The sequence below is a fragment of the Scyliorhinus torazame genome, chromosome 12 (assembly GCF_047496885.1).
Source record: "Scyliorhinus torazame isolate Kashiwa2021f chromosome 12, sScyTor2.1, whole genome shotgun sequence".
In the NCBI taxonomy this organism is placed as follows: Eukaryota; Metazoa; Chordata; class Chondrichthyes; order Carcharhiniformes; family Scyliorhinidae; genus Scyliorhinus; species Scyliorhinus torazame.
In genome coordinates, this window is record NC_092718.1 from 184,701,308 (window position 1) to 184,708,900 (window position 7,593).

Here is a 7,593-nt window from a genome sequence, read left to right on the forward strand (position 1 = left end):
ATGTGATCCCTTGGTTGTGGGATCTGTCGCTGTTTAGCATCCAAGTAGCCTGTGTTGTACCTTCGCCCCATTGATACTTCATTTTTAGCATGCCTAATACTGTTCATGGCATTCCCTCCTTCACTCTTCATTGAACCAGGGTCGATTCCCGAACTCGATAGTAATGTGTGGTGTTACCAGGGGCTGTGTATTGGAAGGACTATTTCTGGACAAGAGCTTTCCCTAGCAAGAAGGCCACAGGAAGTCACATAGCAGACTGATGAGGAATTGGTGCAACAAGGATCAGCTGTCCAGCCTGATCAGGTGATATAAGCAGAATTCTGAGTCATACTAAAGGGAAGCCCCTTGGCCGAATAAGGGGAGGCTTCCTTGGAGAGCTGAGGGACTGGCTGTGTGCAGAACTTTGTGTAAGGGTTGGCTCAAGGAAGAGTAGGTATTTTTTTTTCTGCTTTGCTGAGTGTCTGAAGATTTGTAAATAAACATTTGCCTTTATATTGGGTGGGATTCTCTGGTCCCCCAGCCACATGTTTCCCGGTGGTGTGCCGTTTTCTGGTGGTGGAAATTTTTTCTCCTGTCGCTTGTCAATGGGACCTCCCATTGTAACCACTCGATGCTGTCGGGAAGCCCAGAGGTGGGCCACGCTACATGTGAGAAAAGAGAATCCCTAACACCCAGAGAATTCCAACCATTGTATCTGGACAACAGAGAGTTACTGAACTGAGAGAACCCCAGTCCCTGATACCATTACAAGACTCACATTCAAAGTATCATCTTGCATCATTGACTTTGTCTATATATGTGTTTCTGGAACCCACCTCTTCATTCACCCAAGGAAGGAGCTACGCTCTGAAAGCTAGTGATTCGAAACAAACCTGCTGGACTTTAACCTGGTATTGTACGACTTCTTACTGTGCCCACCCCGGTCCAACGCCGGCATCCTCACATCATCACCATTACAAATGGTAGACTGGATGATATACTGGGCCCTTGAGGTTACAGATTGTGGTTGTCCACAATTCTATTGATTCAAACCTCTGCTCAGCTCCAATTCTAGGAGGTAACAAAGCCAAAATAGATGCTTAACATGTGACAACAGATATAATCAATTTAGAAGGAATCAACTGTATTGCGTATCATAGGTAATTTTCTCATACCAGATTTAAAATTTTATTAACTACAGTTTTCATATTTATATAAAAATAAAATATTCCATTACTGATAATGGTGGTACCAGTGGTGGTACATTATTGATATCTTAATCACAAGTTCAAAAGACCCGATAAGTTATGAGCATCACAGGGTGACTTAAGGCAGTCTTTTCGGATTTCTTTGTTTGCTAGGAGCTCAGATGCCAATAACAACTCTCAGGTTAATTGAACACTAAAGCTGCAGGCTCAGCCATTTAATCAAAACCACAGGAAGTATGAATAAGTTAGTCTCTCCAGAGATAAGGAAGTTATTAAACTATATTGTATTTGGTAGTTTTGTATTTTTTCAAAATCTGTTCTGAAGCCCATTAGGCAGTGCAAAGTGAGAAACAGAAACCAAAAAGATAAAATCATGGAATAGTTGCATCAAAGAAGGAGGCCATTCAGCCCATCATGCCCATGCAGCTCTCTTCAAGAGTAATTTAGCTCGTGCCACGAACTCACCCTTTCCCCATAGCTACAAATGTTCTCTCTTTGAGGACTCATTTAATTCTCTTTTAAAAGTCACGATTTCAGCTTCCTCCAACATACATTCGGGCCCTGCAGTCCAGGTCCTAACCACTCAGGCCCTGCAGTCCAGGTCCTAACCACTCGGGCCCTGCAGTCTAGGTCCTAACCACTCGGGCCCTGCTATCCAGGTCCTAACCACTCAGGCCCTGCAGTCTAGGTCCTAACCACTCGGGCCCTGCTGTCCAGGTCCTAACCACTCGGGCCCTGCAGTCCAGGTCCTAACCACTCGGGCCCTGCAGTCCAGGTCCTAACCACTCAGGCCCTGCAGTCCAGGTCCTAATCACTCAGGCCCTGCAGTCCAGGTCCTAACCACTCGGGCCCTGCAGTCCAGGTCCTAATCACTCAGGCCCTGTAGTCCAGGTCCTAACCACTCGGGCCCTGCAGTCCAGGTCCTAACCACTCGGGCCCTGCAGTCCAGGTCCTAATCACTCAGGCCCTGTAGTCCAGGTCCTAACCACTCGGGCCCTGCAGTCCAGGTCCTAACCACTCGGGCCCTGCAGTCCAGGTCCTAATCACTCAGGCCCTGCAGTCCAGGTCCTAACCACTCGGGCCCTGCAGTCCAGGTCCTAACCACTCAGGCCCTGCAGTCCAGGTCCTAACCACTCACTGCATAATAAGGGTTTTCCTCATGTGCTGTGGTTTCTTTTGCCATTCACCTTAAATCAGTGGCTTCTAGCTCATGACCCTTTAATTGGAACAGTTTCTCCCTGTCTTCGCTGTCTAGAACCCTCATGATTTTTCTCACCTCTATCAAATCGCCTCCTTACTCTTTGCATCTCTAAGGAGAATGATCGCACCTTCTCCAATCTATCCACATAAATGAAGTTCCACAGCCCTGAAACCAATCTGTAAAATATTTTTGCACACTCTACAATGCCTTCACATCCTCCTTATGTCCATTAGCCAGAATTGGACTTCAGTTGAGACCAAACCAATGTTTTACAATCATTATTTATTTGCTTTTGTACTCTATGTCGCTACATATGAAGCCCAATTTGCCTTCAACAACTCCATGCTGGCTATCCTCAATTAAACTGCACTTTCCTAAGTGTCTGTTTATTTTGTCCCAGTTATTACTTCTAAAAAGCTTTCCCACAACTGACTGACCTAGCTGCTGGTTTTAAACTTACACCCTTATTTAAATAATTCACCAGTCAACTGGCACGAAACCTGTATCTAAGGTTTGGAAAATTATGCCCAGTGCCTCTGCAATTTCCACCCTTACCTCCCTCAGCATCCGTGGATGCACCCCATCCAGTCCTGGTCATTGTACAATGTTTAAGTACAGTCAGCCTTCCCAATATCTCCTCTTTTGTATCAGTTATTAGCTCATCCATTATCTCAATTATCTCCTCGTCAGCATCTCATTCCTTGGGAAAGACAAATGCAAAGAATGAATTTAGTACTTCAGCCATGCCTCGACCTGCAGGTGTTAATCCGTTTCTGGTCTCTAAATGGTCTTACTGCCCTTTTATTATTTTTTGAAAATGATCTTTATTATCCTCAAAAATAGGCTTACATTAGCACTGCAATGAAGTTACTGTGAAAATCCCCCAGTCACCACATTCCGGCGCCTGTTCGGGAACACAGAGGGAGAATTCAGAATGTCCGATTCACCTAACAAGCACGTCTTTCGAGACTTGTGGGGGGAAACTGGAGCACCCGGAGGAAACCAACGCAGACACGGGGAGAAGATGCAGATTCCGCACAGGCAGTGACCCAAGCCGGGAATCGAACCTGGGACCCTGGAGCTGTGAAGCAACAGTGCTAACTACTGTGCTATAAGTTTTCTGAGTTCTATTTATGTTAACTGACAGTTTCTTCTCATATTTTACCTTTACCTCTCTTTTCATTTTCATCTCCCTTTTGAGCTTTCTGTGCACACTTGTAAGATCAATTTGGCATCTGCTATAAACATCCTCTTGCTGTTTCATCTGACTTTCTATATCTTTCACCATTTAAAAAAAAGTTTGATATGTTGTCTTCTTAATCCCATTTGTATGCCCAATCATTTATTTGGCTATAGGTGAAACTTAAAATTAAAAGTGAAGAGATTCAAATACGCTCACTTCTTGATTTGCAGCTTGTGTGAATACTTTAACCTGATTGGCTGCTTAGCCTGCTACATCACTGCTGCAGAATGGCTGGAGAAATCTTTGACTTGATGCCGAAAACTGATGCTGGGAACGAGGAAATCCGGGCCACAATGATTGTTAAAACTTCGTAGCCTTCTTTTATGTCACCGGTGAGCACTGTCCCATTTCAGCAGAGGTTGTCATTTTGTAACTAAAAGATAGTGACAGAGAAATTCCTGATTACATCGATTCACTGGGTAGTTCAGCAAGATGTATATCAATGAAGAACGCCAAGCAGGTAGCAGTCCACAGTGTTGTCTGCCCCCAGGTAAATCTGTGTTTTGCCACTTCATGAACTAATTTCTGCAGTAACATATTGCAGCAGAGAGTACTTGGAAAACATCCAAATCAGCTCAAATCCTTAATGTTCTCTAGTGGTTCATACAAGCTGGAGTCATAAAGATAGTTGCTTGATCTTTGTGTAGTTCTGACCTTCTGGCATTCTGGCATATAAGGAGTCACTTTTCAAATCCTCTGGTACAGTTAGACAGGTTGTAAATTGTACAGAGACAGTCAGTCTTTGAACTGCTGAACACATGGTAAGCTTTTTTAACTCCACTTAAAGGTCATGGGAGGTGTATGACATAAGGGCATGCAGCAGAGGATATAATAACTATACCATTGTAACAAGAAGAAAAGAAGATAGAAGGTTGGCTACTGCTACTGAACTCAAGCAACTGTAATGCAGGATCTTTTCCGTCCTTCACATCACTGTGTTGTGACAATCATTACTTCTAATAAATCTGTAAGACAAAGACTATTCCTCCAGTATTTTCATTCCTGTCACAAGGTAATGGGGTCAATTTGAACCTAGCTAACTTGATGGGAAAGGTGCAGGTGGGACTTAATATGGTGGCAGTTCACACTACATTTGTGAGACATGTAGGGAGGTGGTGGCATAGTGGTGTTGTCACTAGGCTAGTGACAGACCCAGGGCAATGCTCTGAGGAATGGGTTCAAATTCCACCACTGCAGATGGTGAAATTTGTACTCAATAAAAATTGGAATTGTCATAAACCCTCATCTGGTTCAGGAAATCTTCTGTCCTTATTTGGTCTGCCCCCTTTGTGACTTTAGATCTACAGCAATGCCCTCTGAAATGGGCAATAAATGCTAATGACACTCATTTCCCTTGACAACTCTAACTGGCCTGAATTCATGGGAAGACCGTGCATCCCGGAGAAGCAAGAATTTAATTTAATTGGGCCAAATTGTGTCGAAGGTTGTCATCGCTGGCCTGAATTGGGATGACCGACTACAACCTGGCTTTTCGAAAACCTCCAACAGCTGAAAAATACTCATCGAACTCTCAGGATGCCGCACACTTTTTGAAGCCTCAAACTTTTGATCAATAAACTGTTGCAATACAATTGGCATTACTCCAAATAGAAAGACTCTAAAAATTCAAAATTATAATCTAAACATACAATGCAAATTGTAGAGAAGGTCATTCTGACAAAAATCAAGACTCATTAAAGAAAATGCGGCAGAGATCAGGGTGGAAGGCGAGTGAAGCAACAGATGCTAAAAATCCTTCATAGGCACCCCAAGGAAACAGTTTTCTGCAACCATATAAATAAATAATAGAGATTTCATATGGAGCTGTCAGTTAATTGCACTTAACTTTCATGATTAATGCATTAATTTTTCTTGGTGATTCTTTTTTTAAAAAGTGTTATTGACAGAGGTTACAGATGGTAGGCAGTGGGCAGGGATGGGAAACAGAATGAGGAAGAAATCCTGAGGAAGGCTGGCCACAGGGCAAGGACAGAGACAGAAAGGTCTTTCCAATTTGAAAGAATAGTAAGAAAGACTTGAATTTATGTCGCACCCCCTCAATCTTGGGGCTTTGCAGCAAACCAAGTACTTTTTGAAGCGTATCCACTTCAAATACGTCAAACATAACAAAGAATTCACAGATGCCATTCATTCAGTTGTGTTGATTATTCTATTCGGGAAGTCACTCGTTTTACCAAAGACTGGGAATTATTTGAAAAGTAATTTTTTTTAAAAAATTGTTCTTTCATCAGCAGGCAAAAGATTTTCAGTATTTCTGGTTGGCTCTGCATAACCACCTCCTTGTACTAATTTATCCAATTTATAATCTGCCCTTTTCCTGACAGAAAAGTTACCCCTTGCGAACAGTCAAGGCAAGACTGACATTGTTGCTCACAAGTCAAAGCAGACAGCCAACGTGGCCATCAGAAATAATAGTCGCAAAGGTAACACGTACAAATGTACTGGTGGCAACGGCATCAATCAAACACGCAATTAAAACTGAAATTAATTAAGATTAACATTTTTAATTGCAAGATTTATTTTGTTTGATCAGTTGGCAGCTAAATTTCATTAATATTCAAATTGCTGTCCAGTATTTTGTTCTGAAATAGAATGCTGTACAAGCAGACAAAAGCATCTCTGATTTTATTTGGAATGTAAACCATCATCATTTCACAATTCAATATTACATTGCTTCATATGCTTACTGTAAAGCAGCACACATTTCCTACATTTTTATATAATTCCGGTATCATTTAATGAACGTATGGAAAAATTGGGTGCATTTACACAGTGCCTGTTTTGCACTGACATGTGCATCAGCATTACAATTATAAGGGCAAATGTTTCCAAATGCAATCTTCATGCTAGGTCAAGTTGTAATGTTCTTTGGGCTGATGAGAACAAAGCACATTAGACTTTGTTTTATAAACAAAGCTATTTATTACGAACACTACATTAATGAATAACTAAAATGTCTAAGGTGAATACAGTTGGAAATAAATGTCTAACATTAACTTACACTAAGACACTACAGAGCTGCTCTAATCTGTTACTGCTATCAACTCCTTACAAACATCTTCGACAGGAACACATCGTGCATCCGGGTCCTGGGAATCAGTACTCGCCCCACCTGCTGGCTGGATGGTAGAACTACAACAGTAAAACATATAACTTATAATACACATGCAGATCATAGATCATAGAATTTACAGTGTTGATAGTCTACCTGCCAGACGGAAACAATTAGAATTTACGCAGTCACTCCCCATAACGTTTGCGGCATAATTTTTAACAATATAAAAGTTCTGGGGGTGCGGTGGGATGCATCTGTGTTGGGACTTTACCTTTGTAAAATGTATCTAATTAGTACATATGACCTAAATCAAGAGTCAAGGCCCAACCTTGCGCAGAGAAAAGTGGACTAACACTTCTACAAGTGAGTCTCTGATTCTGCATCCTCCTGGAAGTAGATTGATTTTTAATAATGGATTCACTCTATGCAGGTTTACTACTGGCATAAAGCCAAAACAGCTTTGTGCAGACAATTAACTTCAGGAATAAATGTGCCTTAGAGAGTTTTGATATATATCTATTCTTAAGAGTAGAACAAATCTGAACCTACAGAAATGTTAGCTACCAAAGGTGTGACTTAAATATTAATCAGACTGTTTTTGAAAAAAAAAGGTTTCTCCAAAAAACATTTTCACAAATTCAGGCTGTGCAAAGAGTAATTATGTTTGTACTATCCTCCCCTGGGGACTGCTGGTGAATAACTAACTGCAGCTAATTTTGGATAAATTACAATAACTGATTACAGTCATTGCCATAAGCATGTTTACCAGAGCAATCAAAAGTGTTCTTGAAACAGAAGTAAACTTGATATTCTTTTTCTTAACTTCTAAATGTGCACATAAAGATAAGAGTGTGAAATGTTGATATATTTCTGCGCTTCGCAAATT

General features: G+C 41.5%; 1 long non-coding RNA gene across 1 annotated transcript; it reads left to right on the top strand.

The window, feature by feature from the left end:
* Positions 1-3,804: 3,804 nt before the first annotated feature.
* On the top strand, positions 3,805-6,150 carry LOC140386794 (uncharacterized). The gene is made up of 2 exons (XR_011933674.1): positions 3,805-3,963; positions 5,977-6,150. It is a non-coding gene; the product is annotated as an uncharacterized lncRNA (long non-coding RNA).
* The last annotated feature ends 1,443 nt before the right edge of the window (positions 6,151-7,593 follow it).